The sequence below is a fragment of the Carassius gibelio genome, chromosome B4 (genome assembly GCF_023724105.1).
Source record: "Carassius gibelio isolate Cgi1373 ecotype wild population from Czech Republic chromosome B4, carGib1.2-hapl.c, whole genome shotgun sequence".
NCBI classification, from domain to species: Eukaryota; Metazoa; Chordata; class Actinopteri; order Cypriniformes; family Cyprinidae; genus Carassius; species Carassius gibelio.
In genome coordinates, this window is record NC_068399.1 from 21,141,311 (window position 1) to 21,168,576 (window position 27,266).

Consider the following 27,266-nt stretch of genomic DNA (forward strand, 5'->3'; position numbering starts at 1 on the left):
AATAGCATGAGAAAGTTACAAATACCATTAAAGAGATTAAACTATTTTTAATGATTTTTTTCCCCCACATTGTTTGTTGTCATACCACACATTTAGAATATTTGTCAACACAAATATATGTGTTAGATACACAAACATTTTACACAAGTATAAAAATGTACAAAACAGGACTTCATTCAACTTTAACGCATTAAAACTTCAGGAACAATATCTATAAAACCCATCTGGCACCCATAGGCCTCAACTTTCCATCCTCAAGACCCATCAAGACCTTTTGGACGAAGTCAAATGTGTTGAGCAATTGTTTTGGATAGTTAAGGTGCAGGGTGTATGTAAGTGCAAATAGAATGACGAATGCATCAGCCAGTGTGGAGGACTCAATAACAATGCTACCCTCAATCAGAACTGCAATCCTCTCTGGGCAGAAAAAATGGGCATCTGATGATGTCTGATTGCTTAGGAGGAGCCCAAGTGGTACATCATTGGTGTTCAGTTCTTCAGTCTGCTCCACCTAAAGACAACAAGAGAAACAATTACCCATTACTAAAATTTTTCTTAAAGCTGACACCAAACCTGCAGTCAAATACCAGGACAGTCCAAAAAAGGCAAACACAATCGCAACCTACATATCTATTAAATCACAATCAGATCATAGGTGGGTTCAAATGTGACGGCAATTATTTTAATAAACTATAGACACTGCTGAATATGCACACTTACGTCCCACATCTTGAAAAAGCTAACATCACTCTCATGCATATACGGAGGGAGAGCCCGGAGTACCACAGCACGTCTAACATGGACATCAACTTGATCCTTTCATTGTCATAAAAAAAAAAAAAAAAAAAATATATATATATATATATCATTCAGTACGGATGCTAATCAGTATAGCCTCACAACACTATTCATGAACCAGCCATTAGAGTTCAACTAAAGATAATTAAGCACCTTTACCAGGCATTGAGAATTTGAACCAACTGACCTGGAGGTCATAAATCTGGAAGAGCTGATCCAGGAGTTCAGAAGCTTTTCCTGTCCTAGAAGCTTTTTTCCGAAACAGGCTCTGAAGCCGGGGGGTATGTTGGTCCAGTTGAGCAAAGAAATGATTCTTCAGGTTGACATTCGTCACTCTGTGAAACTCAGCACAGATCTGTAAAAAAATGTGAACATTCAACACAACCACAACAAATAATTAAATGTAAATATCTTGAATAGTTATAATAAAGAAAATATTTGTACCTGCGACTCTAATTTAAGGGCAGGCCATCGTTTCAGGATTTTATCAACTGGTATCTCATTACAGACAATCTCTTTGCGCCGCAAAGCAAAAGTGCGGTCCATTAACTTTGTGATCAGGACAAGATTTTTGTCAGCCATCTGAACTTCATCTATAATTCTTTGTCTTTGTTGTTTGAGGCTTGAAGCATCTTCATCTCTTGGGAAATTAATTAAATTAATCTCTGCCCTTTTTGGTCTTTTGATGTTCGTGTGAGGGGCATCTTTTTGGGGGTAGTTTTTACTCCTCTTTCCAGAATTTACAGCAACTTCCTGAATTCCAGCACGACTTAATTTTTGCAGTAGTTGCCCATCTTAAATGTTAGGCTGTTCTTCCATCCATACCAACCTGCACAAGAGCCTGGCTCTTTTAGACAGGGGTGCTTGTTGACAAGGGCTTCTGCTACCATAGAAATTTCCTTAACATTAGGGTATGCTTTATAGCCATGCTTTTGTTCTGCTAGGGTCTCAAGAATGTTGTGCTTTTGTCCTCTATTTAACTTCAAAGTCTTTCCTGTTGTCTCGTATGCAGCATTTCCCTCAGCAAGTACAAGTTCTACTTCAAAAGAAAAAGTGGGCCCTCGAAAAATGCAAGGCCTCATTTCAGGCCTTTTTGGAATCCTTGCATGTGGCAATATTACTGTGTCATCAGATGCTACAGAACTAGCATCATTCTCAGATCGCACCACTATAAGGACAGCCTTCTGTGGAAGTTCCTCAATGTCTAAAAGGGAACATAGCTGCCCGTTGAAGTCAGGATCTTGGTATGATAGGGTAAAGTCAATGGTGAGATCAATTTTCTCTTTTATCTTTTTTTATAGCTCTTCCACAGATGCTGGACGTGAAGATAAAGTCATCTTCCTCACAATGTCAGTGGATGTATGGAAATGCAGGAAAAAGTTCTGCGCTTCCATTCCTGTAAAAAAATAAAAGAAAAAAAAGCTTGTCAATGTTTTTCCCAACCTCATTTAACATGACTGTAAGTCAACATTTCTAAATGCATTTTAGACATCCAGGTGTTTGATCAAAATGAACCTTTTCTGTGTTAACACCAAATGTCCATCAATTTTGTATGCTGGGAGACTTACTGTGTCATTTAGTTCTGGTAGCTCATGCACAGAGAAGTTGTCCAATGATGTCAGCTTAAATGATATTAAATTCTCAATGTACCAGCACTCGTAGGACCTGCACAGAAGTGACACAGAGTTATTTACAAGAAGTATACGTTCAATCTTGCAAAAATTAGGAAGTCCCCCTGACTGTCCTGCAGAAACAAACATTCCATTTGCATAATCTGTGCCATGTATGGAGACGACTGATGTGCTATATATATTTTGGCTGTCTGTCCTGGTCTTTATGAAGTCTTTCGCCACTTGAGGTAGAGTAGTAACCTGCACAGAAGTAACACTTCTGGTTTGTATTTGGGGTTTGAAAAAAGATGGGGCATTCATATGAAAAGCCACCATGGACTGATGCCTATCAGCAAGAGTCTTCAAGACATTTTAAAAATTTTGTGTGTCATGCATCACCCTTTTAAAAAAACGATGTTTCCCTTCGAACCTCATGGTCCACAGATGAACCAGAGGCCCAAAACGCTTGATCAGTTCCGGATAATGATCGATGTAATGGTGTTTCGGTCTGAGATTAAATTCTGGAAACACAGCTTTAAGAGCCTGTCTGTGATCACTTATTTTGGTCTGCAGGTACTGAAGGGATTCCTCTGTGAAAGAAGGAGATAACACAAGCTGGACAATTTCTTTAAGGTTCATTATTATGTCCCATGTTTCATTGCCTTCTGGGACCTTACTTCCTATCATCAAGGGTAATAATCTCAGCAAAGCAGAATTTTCATGTCCATTTCCTCCAATACTTAGTTTGGCAACAAAACTCTTTGGGATTGGCTGTGGTTTATCAATCTTGTCAAAATGCTGATATGGAAATGTGCGAATCTTTGTGTTCAGATATTCAAGCGTGAAATACTTCTGCCAAATCATTTCACGGATGCACAAAGCCAACTCAACAGGTACAACACCCTCGAACAAATCATGAAGTATATCTGGCGGGAAACCTGTAATGGTATGAAAATGCTGCAGGCCCTTGCTAAGAGGACACTCACCCACAACACCTAAATGAGCTACATTTTCTTCCTGCACAACTTTTTGGACATGTAGATCATGAGTTTCCTTCTTTCTCATGCTGAACTCTCCTTCAGAAACTTTGCTGATCTGTATTTGGTCTGTAGTACAGCAACAGAATCTGCAAACGTATTGTCCTCGAAAAGACTGCACAAAGCCTGCAAGACCATGAGCAGCCAAGTTATCAGCTGCAACGCACAACACAGTGCCCTGAACAAGCTGACCGAGGGTTTCAATGAAAATGCCATCCTGTTCAAGAGTTTGCAAGTCTTTCAACAAAGGTGACAGGATACTTTTATAACCACACCTCTGCACGTCAGATACTTTGCATAGCAGCGCTAGCTGTATGACATGTAGGCTGGACCTATACTTACTGGGTAGGTTTGCAAGCAGCCAATATACTGCACAAAGCTTGTGGATTTTTCTGGATGTGCCTAAAGGATTTGCTATTTCAAGGTCATCCATATACAAAATGAGTGACAATTTCAGCTCTCCTGCTTCTGACAAAAACTGGTTTTCTTTAAAATAGGTTCCATCTTCATGAGACATGTGCATTCCTGGTGATAACAGGTTGGCTTGAATTTTTTCATTAAGATCAGTATTTTTAAACATAGCTTGAAGCATTTGTAGTACTGGAACATATACCACTGTGCATTCTCTCAAACCTACAGTATATTGTACTGGCATTACCAGAGGGTAGTTGCTTCTCACAAATGTTTTCCTTCGCTTAGAGGTAGACAGCTCTGCACCTTCCGCAGTTGCACTGACAAAAACATTACTTTTCATGATACCTTCAACTAAATCATTAAGAAGGACATCACTGATTGACTGTTCATGTTCTTGAAGAACCGTCAGAATGGAGTCTCTCACAAGAGGTTTGGACAGTAAGAATATCTGCCCCAAATTCTCAACTATGTCTTGAATTGCAGTCTCTGAAACATGAAGAATACTGTGCATTTTCGAGAACAAAGACGACAAGTTGCTTTTTAGTTGACCTTGCAATTCACAAGTATCATAAGTCGACTCAAGAGGACTATAGTCAGGACTTTCATGCTCAGGAGGATTCTGAGGAAAGTCAGCAGCTTCAACTTGACCCAGCATTGTGGGGCTGTCAGTTTCTGTTCAGATAATATTCTTAAAATTTGACAAATGAGCATCAGCATCTGGATGATGCCTACTTTTGTGGGCACTGAAAGAGGTATACACATTACTCACAATAGTGTCTTTATATGGACAATCCACCATCTCATGTCGTTTTAAATGTGCCCTTAAATGACGGAGGATAGTTTTCCCATTAAATGGCTGCTTGAAACCACATTAAGGACAAATGAATGAAACCCTTTCCATTGGATTCACATCATGCTCTATCGGAGTATGTATTCGTGATAAGTGAATTTATAATGCATTTACAGTCTGAAATGTGCCAACACAGTCATAATGGACACATGGTAATGGACTGACTGAGGAAACACTGCTATGATGTAAACGATAATATTCCAGTACATGTGTCCTTTTATCAAAGGCAGCAGCACAAAGTTTGCACGTCCAAGCCATTGGATTTTTGCTTAAATGGTTCTATGTACACTGTCCTCATTCACATTTTAGTCACTATTTTGCAATGTTTCCATTGTTGTTAATAGTTTTTCAACATACCGCACTGAAAACGCTGTATGCTGGCCAGCTGCTTCAGTTTTAATTTAAAAAAATTGAAGATTCAAAAGTTAGTTAGGTTGCAATGTTCACAAAAAACACTTATCAGTATACAGTCTGCTTTCTAAAGTGTTAAAAGCTAAATACCAGCATAGAAATGTGTAATAGATAATCTTAATGCAATGCATTTATCACTGTGGTACAATACAAGAAAAAAAACATGCATATTGTCACGGTTTACGCTGCCTGAAGGAATACGGAGTCGAGGATAAACAGAATAAGGCTTTTAATATATGCAACACAGGGGATATCCAACATGGAGCACAGAGGTAGACACACGTAAGTAGCAAGTGAAGACCCGACAAAACAGAACTGAAAGGACAAGGCTTAAGTACAAAGGATAATGGGGAAACACAGGTGGATGGAATAACTAAATTATTTATCACTGTGGTACAATACAAGAAAAAAAACATGCATATTGTCACGGTTTACGCTGCCTGAAGGAATACGGAGTCGAGGATAAACAGAATAAGGCTTTTAATATATGCAACACAGGGGATATCCAACATGGAGCACACAGGTAGACACACGTAAGTAGCAAGTGAAGACCCGACAAAACAGAACTGAAAGGACAAGGCTTAAGTACAAAGGATAATGGGGAAACACAGGTGGATGGAATAACTAAATTAACAGGGACATGGAACACATGAGGAATAGAATTGACACACCTGGGAACTAATCAAACTAAACACGGAAGACAGAAACTGGGTCACTGGGGCAAAAACACTAAATGAGTCCAAGTGTGTGACAGTACTCCCCCCTCCCGGTAGGTGCGTCCTCGCACCGTAGAAACAACAGAGGGAGGCGTGGGTGGGAACTTGGGAGGAGGTTCCGGTGGAGGACGGACTCCCAGGAGGGGGCCAGCAGACAGGGACCACAGAAGGAGGAGCCAGGGAGGAGACGACGGAGGGAGGAGCCAGGGAGGAGACAGGAGCAGGAGGAGCCAGATGGTCCACCAGAGACCAGCCAGGACGGAGATCCAAGGTGGAGTCGACGGCGGGAGGAGCCATGGTGAAGGAGGGGTCGACGACACCAGGGGGCCGACAGGCGGAGACTGCACCGGTGGGTGAGGAGCCCAAGATGGAGCAGCACAGCCGCAGAGCCAGGGTGACGTCGAGGATCCGGAGGGCCTAGGTGGAGCAGAAGGCTCAGGCGACCAAGGCGGAGGCGGGGTCCTGGCAGACCGATGTGGAGCCGGAGCGACCGAGGATGGAGGTGGAACCGGAGGGAAGGAGGAGCCTGACAGAGCCGGAGGGATGGAGTGACGAGGTGGAACCAGAGGAGTGGAGTCCCGAGGCGGCGGATGGTCGACGACTGACCAAGGTGGAGCCGGAGGGACGAGGGAGCCCGGTGGAGCAGGTGGGATGACAGGCCACGGTGGAGACGAGGGAGCTAAGAGCCAAGGCGGAGCCGCTGGGTCGAAGGACCGAGGAGGAGTCCAGGGCTCGGAGGCTGGAGGCGGAGACAGGGCCTTAACACGCCAAGGCGGAGCTGGAGACTGGCAGTCCAGCGGCGAACCACCGCGCCCCGATGGCGCGGACTGAGGGTGAGCTGCGGGACTGACTGGCACCAGCAGGGATGACGAGGAACTGGCTGGTCTAGGAGGAGGAGAGAGGAGAAGGATGGGAGGAAGGACAGGAGGATCAGGGCTGGACGGAACCAGCAGAAGAGGAGTAGAGGGACCAGCAGGTCCCTCATAAATTACTCATAAATTATCAGAAATATTAAAATTACATTAAATTGCAGTTGTCTTGTAGCCCACACACACACACATACACACACACACGATATGCACACCTGAAAGCTCATGCTGGGTAGAAGTAGAGGCAAAGAGGTCTTCATCCTCAATATCAGATATTTGTGGAGACATATGGGTAGCGGAGGAGGTGGTTGGCTCATCCTGACCAGTGGCAGAGGATGCTCCGAAATATTTTAGAAGTGCCCCTGAAATTGCAATTTAACTGCATTTGAAATCAAAAGACCATAGGACAATGTTTTATAAAGCTAAAAAAAACTAGGGTCAAATTGACTCAAAACATAATAGAAGGGTTACATAAACATGCTCTTACACACTAAATGTCTGTCATTACACGCTATATCCTCCTAGACCCGGAAAAAAAAAACATTTATTTATTTCATTTTTCCCCCATGTCATCACATTGTTTAGAGCATAGAAACAAATAGTAAAAAAAATACATTGAAAATTTATATTTTATTCACGTTATGCTATGGTCACTGGGACTCAGTTGTTTAAAAAAATAAAATGACTTTAAATTATATGTATAGGCAAAAACAAAAACTTTTTGGGTTTCAGGATATTTTTCAACCAAAATTTGAATACCAATCTAACTTTCATGGAGGTGCCATTAGGTTACTGCCTCAAATTATACGCATGACACACTTTTAGTTATGACTTGTAAAACTATACTTAGGAAACTATACTTAGCATACTGTGTAGCAAATAAAATGCCATTGGTTATTTACAGGGCCTAATGTTAAACCAACTGATGGAAATGATAACTGAACTTTTAACAGTTTTATTGCAAAGCACAATATTATAAATTAGATCTCGTGATTGAGTTGAAACCAAATTATTGTTGTATAAGCATAGCAAGAGTTAACAAAGAGTTATACCCACCACCAATTAACATTAGCCCTTCATTCATGAAATGGATACTGTAATCATACAGAGACAATAGTTGCATACCTTTATCTTTTGCTCGTTTCTCCTCTTCTAATTTTCTTTTTTTTTCGAAATTGGGCACCTGGCTTTGACCTTTTCTTCTCCATCTCTGTTTATTTGACACTCGACAATCAACAGATTTCCCATCCCCCCAACTGTCACTCAGGACCAGAAGTCAAGACTAAACCAATTCACCTTGATGACCGCATAATCGTCTTGTATTACCTAGTTTCATTTGCAGGAAATATAGGCCTTTATTATAACATTATGAATGAAATGTGCGTTATTTGGAAGAAAGTCGAGGTGTGTGACTGACTTTAGCCTATTATTAATTATATTACTAGTGTGGATCCCCCGTCCACCCCCGCCCTGTCCGTTCCATTGGAGAGAGACCCAGAGGTGAAATGTCGCACGCGCCTCTCGCCCCACTCCCTTACACTTCTCTCACAACACAGAGCTTCAGTGGATATTTTCAGCAAGCAGGGGCGCCGGCAGCTGCAGGGAGCGCCAATTTGCCAATTCCACACACAGTGAAATGATATAAATGACGAAAAACCGTTTCACGACACAGAGGATTTTTTGTTTATCTGCTCATGCTGCCGCCCCCAATGTGTCACGAAAAAATGACGCCCCGGGCGGCTGCCCGGTTCGCCCGTGCCTAAAACCGCTACTGCGTATATGGACAAGTTAAATCAGAAGTCTAAAATTCGCCTGCAGAGAATAAGGATGTCACAACATTTTTGAACTGATTTTTTAGTTTTTGATTTGCGTAGAATGCAAATTTTGTAGAACTTGAGAAATAGATAAAGATAAATAAAATACAGGAATTGGAAAAAATAAAATACAGAAAATACAAAGAGTGCTTCAACAAATAAAATGATTTCTTTAAACACCGTTTTTTCTTAGGGTTTCAAGGACATTAAATACTCTAAAAGACTCGCTTTCTAAACAAAATAAATAATAAAAATAAAATTAAAATAAAAATAAAAAATAAATATATATTCTGCTATTTATGCTACTTGTTTTTAACCTGGGTTACACACCTCCCAGCAGTTTATGCACGCACTAAGCAGAAATTACATAAGCCCATATATCTTTACAGACAGCCAAGTATAAAACACAAATGCAGTTAGAAGCCACAAACAATCATCAACAATTCACCTGCTTAGTATATGCCTTATGAAAGCCAGGGCTGGCTGGCTTCAACAAGTGAATTGAACAAATGAGTTACCCTCAGAAGAGTTTCAGGCGACGAGTGCTGCTACTGAACCGTCTAAGTACTGTGTCCTTCCATTCGCTTGTGCATTTGCTAGCATTCGCAAAAGAAGTGCCAGCTCGGTACTGGACCGTGGTACTGGTGGTCGTGGCCGGAGTATCCAAGTCTGCTGATTGACGAGGGTGCGGAGGTCTAATCCATTTTCGTAAATCCATTTTTTTAATTAGCTGCTAACAACTGTCTATAATATAGACCGACAAACTGTTCTTAAACTTGAAATGGATTTTGCGCGCGCGCTGCAAATCAAATGTAACAAGTTTACTCGGCAAGATGGCGACCAATAAGCATGCACCATGAAGAAAGCCTAGTAACGTGCCATGAACAAACTAAATGATGCATTTTCCCATTCTTTTTATTTTATTTAATTTAAGTTAAAGTTTGAACATTTAATATTAAAATAATAACTAAAAGGGATATTTTTTTTTTGGCCACGCCATGGCCTGAAGGAGGGGCATCAATAACTGCTAGGGGGGGCACGGCCCTCGAATGCCCCACCATAGCGCCAGCGCTGAAGATCACAAGGAAACTAGAAAGAAATGTAATTCAAGCACACTGTAAAACCCGACAAAAAAATTGTTGAAACAGATTAAATCGAAAATTTTAAATCAAATTAACTTAATTTTTTTCAGTTCAATGAAATATATATTTTTAAGTGTCCGTTACCATATACTGTTATTGTTTTTACTGTAACAAATTGAAATTATAAAATAAAGATGAATGAAGTGTAACACGTATTACAAATATTATAAGTATAATACAAAGCTTATCTTTAGTGTTTTGTTACGTACACAAATAAAGCTGAAGTTTGTGCACTGCAATGTAAACAGATACAGAATCTCTCAGTCACACCAATGTGCAAGTATCCTATGCGAACATTCAGTCCTTCAACAAGCATTTAACATTACAACTTCTATAATATAAAACAATTCTGTAAGAGGTTTAATATACAAAACAGCATGGCAGTGTGCAATTGTCTGCTGCAAGGAAGCCATCATTTAACTTGCAGTTAACCCTATGTGCAAATTCCTATTGCCACCACACCATTCCAAAATTTCAAAATTACCTTAGTGTATTATATTTGTAAATATGTCCTATGGTGTGACATTGCAAAGACATAAAAAATAACAATTAAACAAATAGCATGAGAAAGTTACAAATACCATTAAAGAGATTAAACTATTTTTAATGATTTTTTTCCCCCACATTGTTTGTTGTCATACCACACATTTAGAATATTTGTCAACACAAATATATGTGTTAGATACACAAACATTTTACACAAGTATAAAAATGTACAAAACAGGACTTCATTCAACTTTAACGCATTAAAACTTCAGGAACAATATCTATAAAACCCATCTGGCACCCATAGGCCTCAACTTTCCATCCTCAAGACCCATCAAGACCTTTTGGACGAAGTCAAATGTGTTGAGCAATTGTTTTGGATAGTTAAGGTGCAGGGTGTATGTAAGTGCAAATAGAATGACGAATGCATCAGCCAGTGTGGAGGACTCAATAACAATGCTACCCTCAATCAGAACTGCAATCCTCTCTGGGCAGAAAAAATGGGCATCTGATGATGTCTGATTGCTTAGGAGGAGCCCAAGTGGTACATCATTGGTGTTCAGTTCTTCAGTCTGCTCCACCTAAAGACAACAAGAGAAACAATTACCCATTACTAAAATTTTTCTTAAAGCTGACACCAAACCTGCAGTCAAATACCAGGACAGTCCAAAAAAGGCAAACACAATCGCAACCTACATATCTATTAAATCACAATCAGATCATAGGTGGGTTCAAATGTGACGGCAATTATTTTAATAAACTATAGACACTGCTGAATATGCACACTTACGTCCCACATCTTGAAAAAGCTAACATCACTCTCATGCATATACGGAGGGAGAGCCCGGAGTACCACAGCACGTCTAACATGGACATCAACTTGATCCTTTCATTGTCATAAAAAAAAAAAAAAAAAAAAAAATATATATATATATATCATTCAGTACGGATGCTAATCAGTATAGCCTCACAACACTATTCATGAACCAGCCATTAGAGTTCAACTAAAGATAATTAAGCACCTTTACCAGGCATTGAGAATTTGAACCAACTGACCTGGAGGTCATAAATCTGGAAGAGCTGATCCAGGAGTTCAGAAGCTTTTCCTGTCCTAGAAGCTTTTTTCCGAAACAGGCTCTGAAGCCGGGGGGTATGTTGGTCCAGTTGAGCAAAGAAATGATTCTTCAGGTTGACATTCGTCACTCTGTGAAACTCAGCACAGATCTGTAAAAAAATGTGAACATTCAACACAACCACAACAAATAATTAAATGTAAATATCTTGAATAGTTATAATAAAGAAAATATTTGTACCTGCGACTCTAATTTAAGGGCAGGCCATCGTTTCAGGATTTTATCAACTGGTATCTCATTACAGACAATCTCTTTGCGCCGCAAAGCAAAAGTGCGGTCCATTAACTTTGTGATCAGGACAAGATTTTTGTCAGCCATCTGAACTTCATCTATAATTCTTTGTCTTTGTTGTTTGAGGCTTGAAGCATCTTCATCTCTTGGGAAATTAATTAAATTAATCTCTGCCCTTTTTGGTCTTTTGATGTTCGTGTGAGGGGCATCTTTTTGGGGGTAGTTTTTACTCCTCTTTCCAGAATTTACAGCAACTTCCTGAATTCCAGCACGACTTAATTTTTGCAGTAGTTGCCCATCTTAAATGTTAGGCTGTTCTTCCATCCATACCAACCTGCACAAGAGCCTGGCTCTTTTAGACAGGGGTGCTTGTTGACAAGGGCTTCTGCTACCATAGAAATTTCCTTAACATTAGGGTATGCTTTATAGCCATGCTTTTGTTCTGCTAGGGTCTCAAGAATGTTGTGCTTTTGTCCTCTATTTAACTTCAAAGTCTTTCCTGTTGTCTCGTATGCAGCATTTCCCTCAGCAAGTACAAGTTCTACTTCAAAAGAAAAAGTGGGCCCTCGAAAAATGCAAGGCCTCATTTCAGGCCTTTTTGGAATCCTTGCATGTGGCAATATTACTGTGTCATCAGATGCTACAGAACTAGCATCATTCTCAGATCGCACCACTATAAGGACAGCCTTCTGTGGAAGTTCCTCAATGTCTAAAAGGGAACATAGCTGCCCGTTGAAGTCAGGATCTTGGTATGATAGGGTAAAGTCAATGGTGAGATCAATTTTCTCTTTTATCTTTTTTTATAGCTCTTCCACAGATGCTGGACGTGAAGATAAAGTCATCTTCCTCACAATGTCAGTGGATGTATGGAAATGCAGGAAAAAGTTCTGCGCTTCCATTCCTGTAAAAAAATAAAAGAAAAAAAAGCTTGTCAATGTTTTTCCCAACCTCATTTAACATGACTGTAAGTCAACATTTCTAAATGCATTTTAGACATCCAGGTGTTTGATCAAAATGAACCTTTTCTGTGTTAACACCAAATGTCCATCAATTTTGTATGCTGGGAGACTTACTGTGTCATTTAGTTCTGGTAGCTCATGCACAGAGAAGTTGTCCAATGATGTCAGCTTAAATGATATTAAATTCTCAATGTACCAGCACTCGTAGGACCTGCACAGAAGTGACACAGAGTTATTTACAAGAAGTATACGTTCAATCTTGCAAAAATTAGGAAGTCCCCCTGACTGTCCTGCAGAAACAAACATTCCATTTGCATAATCTGTGCCATGTATGGAGACGACTGATGTGCTATATATATTTTGGCTGTCTGTCCTGGTCTTTATGAAGTCTTTCGCCACTTGAGGTAGAGTAGTAACCTGCACAGAAGTAACACTTCTGGTTTGTATTTGGGGTTTGAAAAAAGATGGGGCATTCATATGAAAAGCCACCATGGACTGATGCCTATCAGCAAGAGTCTTCAAGACATTTTAAAAATTTTGTGTGTCATGCATCACCCTTTTAAAAAAACGATGTTTCCCTTCGAACCTCATGGTCCACAGATGAACCAGAGGCCCAAAACGCTTGATCAGTTCCGGATAATGATCGATGTAATGGTGTTTCGGTCTGAGATTAAATTCTGGAAACACAGCTTTAAGAGCCTGTCTGTGATCACTTATTTTGGTCTGCAGGTACTGAAGGGATTCCTCTGTGAAAGAAGGAGATAACACAAGCTGGACAATTTCTTTAAGGTTCATTATTATGTCCCATGTTTCATTGCCTTCTGGGACCTTACTTCCTATCATCAAGGGTAATAATCTCAGCAAAGCAGAATTTTCATGTCCATTTCCTCCAATACTTAGTTTGGCAACAAAACTCTTTGGGATTGGCTGTGGTTTATCAATCTTGTCAAAATGCTGATATGGAAATGTGCGAATCTTTGTGTTCAGATATTCAAGCGTGAAATACTTCTGCCAAATCATTTCACGGATGCACAAAGCCAACTCAACAGGTACAACACCCTCGAACAAATCATGAAGTATATCTGGCGGGAAACCTGTAATGGTATGAAAATGCTGCAGGCCCTTGCTAAGAGGACACTCACCCACAACACCTAAATGAGCTACATTTTCTTCCTGCACAACTTTTTGGACATGTAGATCATGAGTTTCCTTCTTTCTCATGCTGAACTCTCCTTCAGAAACTTTGCTGATCTGTATTTGGTCTGTAGTACAGCAACAGAATCTGCAAACGTATTGTCCTCGAAAAGACTGCACAAAGCCTGCAAGACCATGAGCAGCCAAGTTATCAGCTGCAACGCACAACACAGTGCCCTGAACAAGCTGACCGAGGGTTTCAATGAAAATGCCATCCTGTTCAAGAGTTTGCAAGTCTTTCAACAAAGGTGACAGGATACTTTTATAACCACACCTCTGCACGTCAGATACTTTGCATAGCAGCGCTAGCTGTATGACATGTAGGCTGGACCTATACTTACTGGGTAGGTTTGCAAGCAGCCAATATACTGCACAAAGCTTGTGGATTTTTCTGGATGTGCCTAAAGGATTTGCTATTTCAAGGTCATCCATATACAAAATGAGTGACAATTTCAGCTCTCCTGCTTCTGACAAAAACTGGTTTTCTTTAAAATAGGTTCCATCTTCATGAGACATGTGCATTCCTGGTGATAACAGGTTGGCTTGAATTTTTTCATTAAGATCAGTATTTTTAAACATAGCTTGAAGCATTTGTAGTACTGGAACATATACCACTGTGCATTCTCTCAAACCTACAGTATATTGTACTGGCATTACCAGAGGGTAGTTGCTTCTCACAAATGTTTTCCTTCGCTTAGAGGTAGACAGCTCTGCACCTTCCGCAGTTGCACTGACAAAAACATTACTTTTCATGATACCTTCAACTAAATCATTAAGAAGGACATCACTGATTGACTGTTCATGTTCTTGAAGAACCGTCAGAATGGAGTCTCTCACAAGAGGTTTGGACAGTAAGAATATCTGCCCCAAATTCTCAACTATGTCTTGAATTGCAGTCTCTGAAACATGAAGAATACTGTGCATTTTCGAGAACAAAGACGACAAGTTGCTTTTTAGTTGACCTTGCAATTCACAAGTATCATAAGTCGACTCAAGAGGACTATAGTCAGGACTTTCATGCTCAGGAGGATTCTGAGGAAAGTCAGCAGCTTCAACTTGACCCAGCATTGTGGGGCTGTCAGTTTCTGTTCAGATAATATTCTTAAAATTTGACAAATGAGCATCAGCATCTGGATGATGCCTACTTTTGTGGGCACTGAAAGAGGTATACACATTACTCACAATAGTGTCTTTATATGGACAATCCACCATCTCATGTCGTTTTAAATGTGCCCTTAAATGACGGAGGATAGTTTTCCCATTAAATGGCTGCTTGAAACCACATTAAGGACAAATGAATGAAACCCTTTCCATTGGATTCACATCATGCTCTATCGGAGTATGTATTCGTGATAAGTGTATTTATAATGCATTTACAGTCTGAAATGTGCCAACACAGTCATAATGGACACATGGTAATGGACTGACTGAGGAAACACTGCTATGATGTAAACGATAATATTCCAGTACATGTGTCCTTTTATCAAAGGCAGCAGCACAAAGTTTGCACGTCCAAGCCATTGGATTTTTGCTTAAATGGTTCTATGTACACTGTCCTCATTCACATTTTAGTCACTATTTTGCAATGTTTCCATTGTTGTTAATAGTTTTTCAACATACCGCACTGAAAACGCTGTATGCTGGCCAGCTGCTTCAGTTTTAATTTAAAAAAATTGAAGATTCAAAAGTTAGTTAGGTTGCAATGTTCACAAAAAACACTTATCAGTATACAGTCTGCTTTCTAAAGTGTTAAAAGCTAAATACCAGCATAGAAATGTGTAATAGATAATCTTAATGCAATGCATTTATCACTGTGGTACAATACAAGAAAAAAAACATGCATATTGTCACGGTTTACGCTGCCTGAAGGAATACGGAGTCGAGGATAAACAGAATAAGGCTTTTAATATATCCAACACAGGGGATATCCAACATGGAGCACAGAGGTAGACACACGTAAGTAGCAAGTGAAGACCCGACAAAACAGAACTGAAAGGACAAGGCTTAAGTACAAAGGATAATGGGGAAACACAGGTGGATGGAATAACTAAATTAACAGGGACATGGAACACATGAGGAATAGAATTGACACACCTGGGAACTAATCAAACTAAACACGGAAGACAGAAACTGGGTCACTGGGGCAAAAACACTAAATGAGTCCAAGTGTGTGACAGTACTCCCCCCTCCCGGTAGGTGCGTCCTCGCACCGTAGAAACAACAGAGGGAGGCGTGGGTGGGAACTTGGGAGGAGGTTCCGGTGGAGGACGGACTCCCAGGAGGGGGCCAGCAGACAGGGACCACAGAAGGAGGAGCCAGGGAGGAGACGACGGAGGGAGGAGCCAGGGAGGAGACAGGAGCCAGATGGTCCACCAGAGACCAGCCAGGACGGAGATCCAAGGTGGAGTCGACGGCGGGAGGAGCCATGGTGAAGGAGGGGTCGACGACACCAGGGGGCCGACAGGCGGAGACTGCACCGGTGGGTGAGGAGCCCAAGATGGAGCAGCACAGCCGCAGAGCCAGGGTGACGTCGAGGATCCGGAGGGCCTAGGTGGAGCAGAAGGCTCAGGCGACCAAGGCGGAGGCGGGGTCCTGGCAGACCGATGTGGAGCCGGAGCGACCGAGGATGGAGGTGGAACCGGAGGAAAGGAGGAGCCTGACAGAGCCGGAGGGATGGAGTGACGAGGTGGAACCAGAGGAGTGGAGTCCCGAGGCGGCGGATGGTCGACGACTGACCAAGGTGGAGCCGGAGGGACGAGGGAGCCCGGTGGAGCAGGTGGGATGACAGGCCACGGTGGAGACGAGGGAGCTAAGAGCCAAGGCGGAGCCGCTGGGTCGAAGGACCGAGGAGGAGTCCAGGGCTCGGAGGCTGGAGGCGGAGACAGGGCCTTAACACGCCAAGGCGGAGCTGGAGACTGGCAGTCCAGCGGCGAACCACCGCGCCCCGATGGCGCGGACTGAGGGTGAGCTGCGGGACTGACTGGCACCAGCAGGGATGACGAGGAACTGGCTGGTCTAGGAGGAGGAGAGAGGAGAAGGATGGGAGGAAGGACAGGAGGATCAGGGCTGGACGGAACCAGCGGAAGAGGAGTAGAGGGACCAGCAGGTTTGGGAGGAGGCGGGAGAGGGAGGCTGGGAGGGAATACAGGAAACACAGAAGATTCAGAGCTGGGCGGAACCAGCGGAGACACAGAAAATTCAGAGCTGGGCGGAACCAGCGGAGACACAGAAGATTTAGAGCTGGGCGGAGCCAGCGGAGATACAGGAAACTCAGGGCTGGGCGGAACCAGCGAAGAAACAGAAAACTCAGGGCTGGGCGGAACCAGCGGAGAAACAGAAAACTCAGGGCTGGGCGGAACCAGCGGAAATGGAGCAGAGGAAATGACTGGAGGAGGTAGGAGTGGGAGACTGAGAGGGTATACAGGGGAATCAGTGCTGGACGGAACCAGCGGGGAAACAGGAAAATTAGGGATTACCTCCATAGACCAGTCCATCAGATCCTGAACTTGCTCCATATGATCTTCAGAGACTGCATACAGCTCACCCTCAGTCGCAGGAGTGTGGGCAGGGCTTTCCTCCACGCCCTCGATCTCCACGAGGACTCCCACGATGCACGGTGTTGCCGGCTCACACACCTGGTCAGTCGCGCTCTCGAGATCCGGCTCCCTGTCAGTGGATGGCTCGGGCTCTGCGGCTGCGGTGGGCTCTGGCTCCGTGCGGCGTGATGGTGGCTGGCTGGTCTCTGGGTCGGGAGTGGGGCTGGCGAGGTCCTCTATGGGGCAGATGGTGAGAGATGAGCCATTTCTCGCCAGAGTCCACTCCACGAATGCGGCGAAATCCTCTCGAGGACCATCTTCGGACGACAACGCTCTGCATTTGGAGTTCAGGCTGGTGTTGTAGAAGGTGCAGAGCGCGCAGTCCGGGTAGCTGGTGGCATTAGCTAATAGGAAAAACTGTCTGGTATGGTCCTCGAGAGAACGTCCTTCCTGCTTCAGCAGGAGGATGAGGAATTCGGGACGATAGAGGGGATCCATAGACACTAAGAAAAGAAAAGACTGTGAAAAAACAAAAGCAAAACGGAGGGAAGAACACGCAGTTTTCTATTTTCTCTTTTGAGGTCGGGTCTTCTGTCACGGTCTTCGCTGCCTGAAGGAATACGGAGTCGAGGATAAACAGAATAAGGCTTTTAATATATCCAACACAGGGGATATCCAACATGGAGCACAGAGGTAGACACACGTAAGTAGCAAGTGAAGACCCGACAAAACAGAACTGAAAGGACAAGGCTTAAGTACAAAGGATAATGGGGAAACACAGGTGGATGGAATAACTAAATTAACAGGGACATGGAACACATGAGGAATAGAATTGACACACCTGGGAACTAATCAAACTAAACACGGAAGACAGAAACTGGGTCACTGGGGCAAAAACACTAAATGAGTCCAAGTGTGTGACACATATAACTTGTTAAAGTAAAAAAACGTAATTAAGGTAGCTTGTTTTAATCTGTGCTTTAACATTGACGCTCTGGTAAACGCACCAAGCCGACGAATTAGTTCCAAAATATCTATATTTACCAAAAAAATATAGGGACAACTGAAACCACCAGTGTGTGAACACCTGCAAATTTAACGAGAGTGGCTAAAAGGAAAGGGTGTGCCGCCAATTTTTCTAAGTAGGAAAACCCCTGCTCTAGCACGTCACGTTTGTTGGTCGTCACCACAATTATTATTCATTTTTTATTTTTTATTTATTTTACCGCGAAACGCGAACCCCAACTGTGACTATGTTTAACAAGGATTATGTCATGTTAATGTCATGCCCGAATTCAATGATTACCGGTTTGCTAGTTTGCGATGGACACCATATTTAATTGTAAAGGCATAAAATAAATCTACTTTTAAGACACCAAGTTTGCAGATAATTATAAAACGACAGTAAAATATAGTGATATAGTGTTAATAGATTACTTACCAGATTAATGCTCCCAAAACCAACAGACAGCGTGGTCAAAACGGAGTAAAACTTTGTCCGATGATCTTCATAAAATTGCTGCATGCTACAGCGCGTGTCTTCTCAGAAGTATTCACAGAATAATGCCACTGTGAAACTTGTTTCGCTATATTTTCTCAACTTTTCTCGACAAAAAAAAAAAAAAAACGCACCCGAGTCAAGCAAACCCAAAATGGCGAACTCTCTCTCAGGCGCAGATGAGCATGTGCGTTGAATGCACATGGATGTGACGTCAGGCGAGATAGTGCTATGACAAAAATGAATTAAAGCGTTTGAGCACTGTAAACTTAAAAATAAAAAAAATGTACACATGACAGAAAATTTGAGACTAATTCACTTTTTTTTTTTTACATTTTTAAGTTATTACAACCCATTTTATTTATCAAACCTTTACTGTTCGGTCTTACATTGCAGAAATCATGCATTTCCTCTCAGTTTTTCCCTACTGTTTGTATCATCCAAGCAAACTGAACATTAATGTGCTTGTACTTCACTTCAACACCAACTTAACAGATAAACATAATTTATCAAACATAAAATAGACTTTATGCAGTTATTATAATGCACTATTACCATGTTTTGGGAAATATCTAAATAACAACCTGTTACAAATGCATCTACCGTAATGCAAACTTAACATTTAGTGTGAAGCGAAGTATACTGAGACGTTGTATATATCAGGCGTCTTGTGAGGCGACGTATATTGAGACGGCGTATATATCAGGCATCTTGTGAGGCAACATATATTGAGACGGTGTATATATCAGGCGTCTTGTGAGGCAACGTATATTGAGACGGCGTTTATATCAGGCGTCATCTAAGGCGACGTAGCTAGTTCAGACGTACTTAGAACACGTACTATTTTTGATAAATTTCTTACGTACGCCGCCATCACGTCGCCGTCTATGATTGGTTCCAACAGTGACGTCGCCGTGACGTAGCCGCGGGTCTGTTGTCTGCCCTCTCATTCAATCCCATTCAAAAATGGACACGGACTGACGGCGACAGAAGGGTCGACTGCTCCTTCTCCTTCTCCTGCTAAGCCTTCGATGTGTCACAAAATGCACGCCATACCTGGTGAGTTGCTATCATTTAGCAAAGCAGCAATGAGCACTGGAGCTAGTCTATGCCAGCAGTGCACAATAACGACACACATATATACATAAATATACACACATGGGCGTGGTAGTGGGGGGGAAAGTGGACCTGACTACCCAGGGCCCCGTCTAGGGAGAGGGCCCTTTGAAATTCCATCAGTTTTTATTTTTTTTGGTAGCCTAATTCGAATTAATTGGGCCCTCCAATTGATGTCATTATTCATTTCAAAATATATTGATAACACCAACTGAGAGAATAAACTCAGTGCCAGACACTCTGGACCTAGTCAAACGCACATGAGTTTGCTAATCAGTGTCTTCAGGATCATTAGAAAATCACAGGCAGGTGTGTTTAATTGGAGGTGGAGCTAAACTCTGCAGGAAACTGGTGCCGAGTCCCAATTCGCCTACTTATACTACGACCTAAAAGTATGTACTTTTTTTGTGAGGAAAAAGTACATACTTTTGAGTGTGTAGCAAAAGAGTATGCACGTTCTGGGACATACTTCGATGACGTCATGCAACGTGAACGACAACGTGTTTGCCTAGTTATGCACACCACAACTGTTAAAGTTTCATTCATTCTTTATGTCCAGTAAAATTTTATTTACTATTCCCATCTTTTTTTCTTATCGTTTTTTTTTACAATACATTTTACAATGTGTTCTTCTACCAAGTTGAGGAGTGAAGAAGCAGGGCTGCGTCGTCGTAGAACCAAACGCAGGTCCTTTGTGAGGTGACTGGTTCTGACGTTCATGTGCAATGTGTGTAACAAAATAAAATATAACTTTAATTAGGGTTAAACATTTGAATTCTTACACTTAAAAGCTGAGGGCGCATCTCCGCTGCTGCACCCGGCTGCCATGTTTACATCACCGCAAAGCTCCTCCCTCCCGTACGCAATGGGTTGTGGGAAATATTAGCACTTAGAGTGTGCATTGATCTGCACTTCGAATTCTAACCGGAAATAGTAGACCATCCGGGTATCTTTGGAATACTAGTTTCGCATACTATTTAGGACGGATAGTATGCGAATTGGGACTCAGCGTGGATCTCGCGAGCCAGATTTGAGGATCACTGGTCTAGAGTCTTGAAGCCTGATCATGCTGAGCAAAAAGCCCAAATCGGGCATTCAAAAAAAGAAAGGAAGGAAAAAGAAAGGAGACAGAATGAGGGGAAACAGCTGATGACTGCTTTCTTTCCAAAAGGTGGACTGAGTTTGCTTGTTATGCACCTATTAAAGTTAACGTAGTCACCTCCAGACAGCTGCTGCTAATGTATGTATGCTGATGTTAAATCTTTAGCTTAGTTTGTCAACCAGGCTGCTTGTTGCTGTTAGTAAATTATGGGCCAGGCCAGCTAACGTCAGGTTGCCAACAGTAACCAGAAACATTTCAGAAACAACCAGTGGTTCTGACACACCAGCAGTAGTAGCAGCACTGGCCAGTCCTGGCTACTGTTCTGGAGATGAGGCCGAGACTGAGAGCAGAAATGAGTAAAGACAAGGTGAGATCACTGCTCGAAGGGCGAGCTCCCTTACTTCCTGATTGTGAGTTTTTTTTTACCTTAAATAAGTAAGCCTTTTGATTCAATGTGTGTGCTATTGCCTAGTGCTATTGGAGTGGTGGAAAGAGTGTCAGCACAGTGTAAAGTTACTAGCCCTACTATTGCTTATAATGTGTGATATATTCTCAAACTCCTTAATAAATTAAGTAGCGTGGCCTCAGTAGCCCTGCAGTGTGCATGTGATTTAATATAATATATGTATAATGTATAATACACATACATACGTATATATATATATATATATATATATATATATATATATATATATATATATATATATATATATACTGTCATTGAATAGCACCGAGAGAAAAATCAACGTTTTCTTTATATCTAGTGGCAGTGATCATGACGTTAGTTCAGATAAGTAACGGTAACTTTTGTCATGGTGTCGTAGTACTGGTAAACTTTGTCTTCGTCATCTAGAAATAAAAGGCATCATGCTAGCTATATGGGTGTTTCTAAGCGTTTATCTCTTCCTCCGGTGAAAATGTTTATGCAAAGGTAACCGTGCATGTGTTGATGTGTTTGGCAAGTGCTTGTGGGGGTGCTGTCCCATTGAAACTGCGTTGGAAAGCTTGTGCTGTAGGGAAGTGAGTGCGTTTTGGTCGCTGATGGTCGATATCTATCCATCTATGTCTATCTTCTATCTATCTATATCCATGTATTTATCTATAATCTGCGCTGTCTGAAAACACTCGTCTACTACTCATCTCTCTCTAGTCATTCTCAATGCTCTCAACGCGGGCTTTGGTAAATTCTCTCCCCAACGTGACGCATTGCAATGCGTTGTGGGGGAAAGCAGACCGATGTAAGATAGTACCTAATTTGTCGTATTATATTCCGTTTTGTGATACCCAACAACATAAAATACAATGGATAACAGTTTAAATTTTTATTACCAAAAAGCAAATTGCACAAATTCGTTGAAAAATGTACCCTGCAATATGGCCTTTAAGAAAAATCCTTCAGGTTTCACAGATTCTTTGGTTTTCCAGCATTTTGTGTATTTGAACCCTTTCCAACATTGACTGTACTTTTAAACAGTATGGAGGCATGTACATTTGCTCGTTGGAGGCCACAGAAGATAGTTACATGTTTCCCAGAAGAAAATAAGTTAAATTTACCCTGATTTTCAAATTCAGCTCTTAATGCATGTTTTTTCCCTTGAGAGTGTCTGAGCATTTGAATCTTCTGTAAGGGTTCAAATACACAAAAATGCTGGGAAACCACATAAATAATTAAAAAAACTAATTGAATATAACCTAAAACAATCATTACATAAACCCATCATAATAAATGTCATAATTAGCTACCGGTGCCCTTCAGCAAGTAGATAATAACTGTATTCAGTACAGTCACTTTGTAAGCCAATCAGCTGTTAACATCACACTGGTTCCCGTGACAATAAGCTAATAACATTTTTCCATAGGCTTTTGAATTATCGAGAAAAAATAAAAATCAGAATCAGAATCAAAATGAGCTTTATTGCCAAGTATGCTTACGCATAAAAGGAATTTGTTTTAGTGACATAAGCTTCCAGTACACAGAGACAACAACACACAGACAAAAAAAATAAAAATTTTACAAATTGGCAAATAAATAAGTGTATAAACAATTGTGCTATAAATGATAATGGAATAGGATTGAGTGAGATGCAGGAATGTTCTAGGATGGAGGGTTAACAAATAAATATAAGGATATTGCACGTTTATAAGCATAAGTAGGGAACATTTAACTGTTCATGAGTTAGATTGCCTGGGGGAAGAAACTGTTCTTGTGCCTTGCTGTTCTGGTGTTTGCGGCTCTGAGGCGCGGACCAGATGGCAAAAAAAAAGTTCAAAGATGGGGTGACTTGTTAAGACTGCACCAGACAGCCAGCTGCTCAACCTCTTGTCTGTAAGCAGACTCATCACCGTCCTGGATGAGGCCGATGACTGTAGTGTTGTCTGCAAACTTTAGGAGCTTGACAGAGGGGTCCTTAGAGATGCAGTCGTTGGTGTACAGGGAGAAAAGCAGAGGGGAGAGAACACATCCCTGAGGGGCACCAGTGTTGGTGGAGCAGCTGTTTGATGTGAATTTCCCCAGTCTCACTAACTGTTGCCTATCTGTCAGAAAGCTGGTGATCCACTGACAGATAGAGCTAGGAACAGAGAGCTGGGTCAGTTTGGTCTGAAGGGCTGTTGGGATGATGGTGTTGAATGCCGAACTAAAGTCCACAAATAGGATCCTCACATAAGTCCCTGTTTTGTCCAGATGTTGCAGGATGAAGTGCAATCCAATGTTGATTGCATCATCCACGGACCTGTTTGCTCGGTAAGCAAACAATTTTAAAATAATAAAATTATAATAATAATAATAATTGTGAAGCGTATGGAAGTGCCAGAACTTAAAAGCTAAACTTAGGCAATAAACGGACTACATTACCACGGTCGCTCGTCTTCAACGTCACCACCACCAGCATGCTTCTGACAACTTTTTCAAACGTATTTTTAACATGTTCAGTAAAAAGGATTTACAATGTATATGAATTTTAATCCATGCTACATTTTCATAAAAACTGGAATAAGTATAAAACTAGAGCCAAACTAAAGCTGACACAGTACGTTGGTAATTAGTGAATAAATTAAATAATTATATCTAAAGGACATATGAAAGCACGTATTTCTGTGCATTTCGAAATAAGGCACAAAGTCAATAAATACTACAATATTTGGATTTAAAACGTGTCTCACTGAAAATTGTTTGTCTTCGTAATCTTTAATCAAAATCTGAATATTTACTTCTGCTCTGGGTATTCCCTTTCTGATGACGTCAGTTTGACGACTTGGGCAGAATATCCTTTAACCCCTCAGACTATTGGATTGCTATGAGTGCGAGACACAGAGGAGGAGCGCAAACATAAAACTATGCCCTCTATTCAATATGCAGTTTCAGATGGAAATACATCACTACCAGGGGGCAGGGTTTCATATTTTTTTGAAGCACCCCTGGGTGCCGCCATTGGCTAGCAGACCCCCACCTGCTGTTAGCATTCCATTGACTCCCATTCATTTTGGTGCCACTTTGACAGCGAATAACTTTACATCTGAGGCATTTAAAAACTCAATTTGTCCAGTAATTATTTCTAAAGAAACACGATTCGTTATGTTCCCGTAGAAGCAGTTTTTGTAAAAAATAGGCTAACGATTGCATCATAACCTGCGACTCTCTGTCGCACAGTAGAGAAATTACCATATGGACAGGAGGAAAAGCTTGCAGGCAATCTTTTACTGTCAATGAGACTATCGGGGGGACGTGGAGGCATAAAGTCAAGGGGGATAATTAATCAGAATACTTACCAAAATTTGCTCCTGTTCACGCTCGCCTTCTCTGGAAGATTCGGTGGGTGATTCAGATTTCTCTTGGCACAGCGATTTGAAGATTTACAGGTTGCTCACATGACATCTACATCATCAAGCTCAGTTTGAGTCTGCGCACTACGCTCGACCCCCAAGAAGTGCGTGCTTCTAATCGACTTAATTTTTCTCCGTTGAATCCAGTGGGGTCGCTGTTTCAGTGTAGTGGCACGCACTTCCTGGGGGTGTGGAAGTTATATGTTTCATTCAAAGTGCATTGATGTGTGCGAGACATGAATTTAAATTGCATTTATTTAGAAATATGATGTCACATTTGTCCGTGTGTGAAGATGTTGTGCAACGCAAATCCGTGAATGAATGTTCCAAAATGAAGTTAACTTCAACAGATTTCCCCTGCTCAGCGAGTACGGAGCAATGACCACTGTGTAGGGACCCTGTCAATGGCAACACAATTCATGAGAAGGGTATTCCTGCACAACCGGAGGCTACAGTTACAGGACCGCAATTCTGTGACCGCAGCTTTAGGACCCTAGTATTTTTGTGACAGCGCCACCTACTGTACTGGATCAACACTAATTCAAGTTGGACGACGTGGACAGCAGTCAGATGGTGAGTACCGATATTTAATTAAGTTTTATTTTATAACGTTTAAACGGTGCAAAGTTTACATAGTGAGAACTGCTACCTATGAATTAATAATTAATTCCCACCAAATTAAGAATTTGTTACCTAGTTTTATAAATTACTACGACGTTAATTCGTGGCTATGATTTCATAAATCCTTGTTGTGTTTTAATGACGAAGTATTATAAGTGAATCTAGCCTGCACATTAATTAAACTTATCAGATGACAAGAGTATGGTTGATGTAAGGTTTGTAAGATTTAACTGCAGCTTAATGTATTAGTGTGAATACTGGCTTAATAGTCATTGTTTTACCATATTTATGTATAAAATATCTTTCATAATTAAACTGCACTGACTACCTAGTTGCAGTATGTGTTAGCCTGTTGTTTTGGCATTGTTTTGCAATGATAAATGAGGCATTTGGCAATTTTAATAGCTTGTTACAATTTGGCCTAATCTGCAGGTCTATTCCACATACAGTTATACATTGCTATCATGTGTTAGTTTCTGTCATGTTCTGCATGGCCAATATGAAGTGATTTTATGGATTTGATTAGGCTCATTGTAGGAGAGATGATTAAAACAGGCACTAGGGATATTTTCATGATCTCAAAATATTCTAAGTACATTCTCTCTTTTCCAAGATAGATATAACAATCCAAAAAGGGAGATCCCTGCCCGAATTGAAGAGATGCACCACATGCTGCAAGGACTTTCACTTTTTTTATATATATATACACAGGGAGTGCAGATTATTAGGCAAGTTGTATTTTTGAGGAATAATTTTATTATTGAACAGCAACCATGTTCTCGATTCCAAAAACTCATTAATATCGAAGCTGAATATTTTTGGAAGTAGTTTTTAGTTGTAGCTATTTTAGGAGGATATCTGTGTGTGCAGGTGACTATTACTGTGCATAATTATTAGGCAACTTAAAAACAAATATATACCCATTTCAATTATTTATTTTCAGCAGTGAAACCAATATAACATCTCAACATTCACAAATATACATTTCTGACATTCAAAAACAAAACAAAAACAAATCAGTGACCAATATAGCCACCTTTCTTTGCAAGGACACTCAAAAGCCTGCCATCCATGGATTCTGTCAGTGTTTTGATCTGTTCACCATCAACATTGCGTGCAGCAGCAACCACAGCCTCCCAGACACTGTTCAGAGAGGTGTACTGTTTTCCCTCCTTGTAAATCTCACATTTCATGATGGACCACAGGTTCTCTATGGGGTTCAGATCAGGTGAACAAGGAGGCCAAGTCATTAGTTTTTCTTCTTTTAGACCCTTTCTTGCCAGCCACGCTGTGGAGTACTTGGACGCGTGTGATGGAGCATTGTCCTGCATGAAAATCATGTTTTTCTTGAAGGATGCAGACTTCTTCCTGTACCACTGCTTGAAGAAGGTGTCTTCCAGAAACTGGCAGTAGGACTGGGAGTTGAGCTTCACTCCATCCTCTACCCGAAAAGGCCCCACAAGCTCATCTTTGATGATAGCAGCCCAAACCTGTACTCCACCTCCACCTTGCTGGCGTCTGAGTCGGACTGGAGCTCTCTGCCCTTTACCGATCCATCCATCTGGCCCATCAAGACTCACTCTCATTTCATCAGTCCATAAAACCTTAGAAAAATCAGTCTTGAGATATTTCTTTGCCCAGTCTTGACGTTTCAGCATGGGTGTCTTGTTCAGTGGTGGTTGTTTTTCAGCCTTTCTTACCTTGGCCATGTCTCTGAGTATTGCACACCTTGTGCTTTTGGGCACTCCAGTGATGTTGCAGCTCTGAAATATGGCAAAACTGGTGGCAAGTGGCATCTTGGCAGCTGTACGCTTGACTTTTCTCAGTTCACGGGCAGTTATTTTGCGCCTTGGTTTTTCCACACGCTTCTTGCGACCCTGTTGGCTATTTTGAATGAAACGCTTGAT

The 27,266-nt window shown here is 41.4% G+C and overlaps 1 protein-coding gene and 1 long non-coding RNA gene across 2 annotated transcripts in view; one reads left to right on the forward strand and one right to left on the reverse strand.

Moving 5' to 3' along the window:
- Positions 1–27,266, forward strand: part of LOC127956567 (uncharacterized) — a 355,838-nt gene that overhangs the window by 202,165 nt on the left and 126,407 nt on the right. The window lies entirely within an intron of this gene.
- Positions 10,458–11,219, reverse strand: LOC127956376 (uncharacterized). The gene is made up of 3 exons (XR_008153545.1): positions 11,204–11,219; positions 10,938–11,033; positions 10,458–10,728 (listed from the first exon to the last, which is right to left on the reverse strand). It is a non-coding gene; the product is annotated as an uncharacterized LOC127956376 (long non-coding RNA).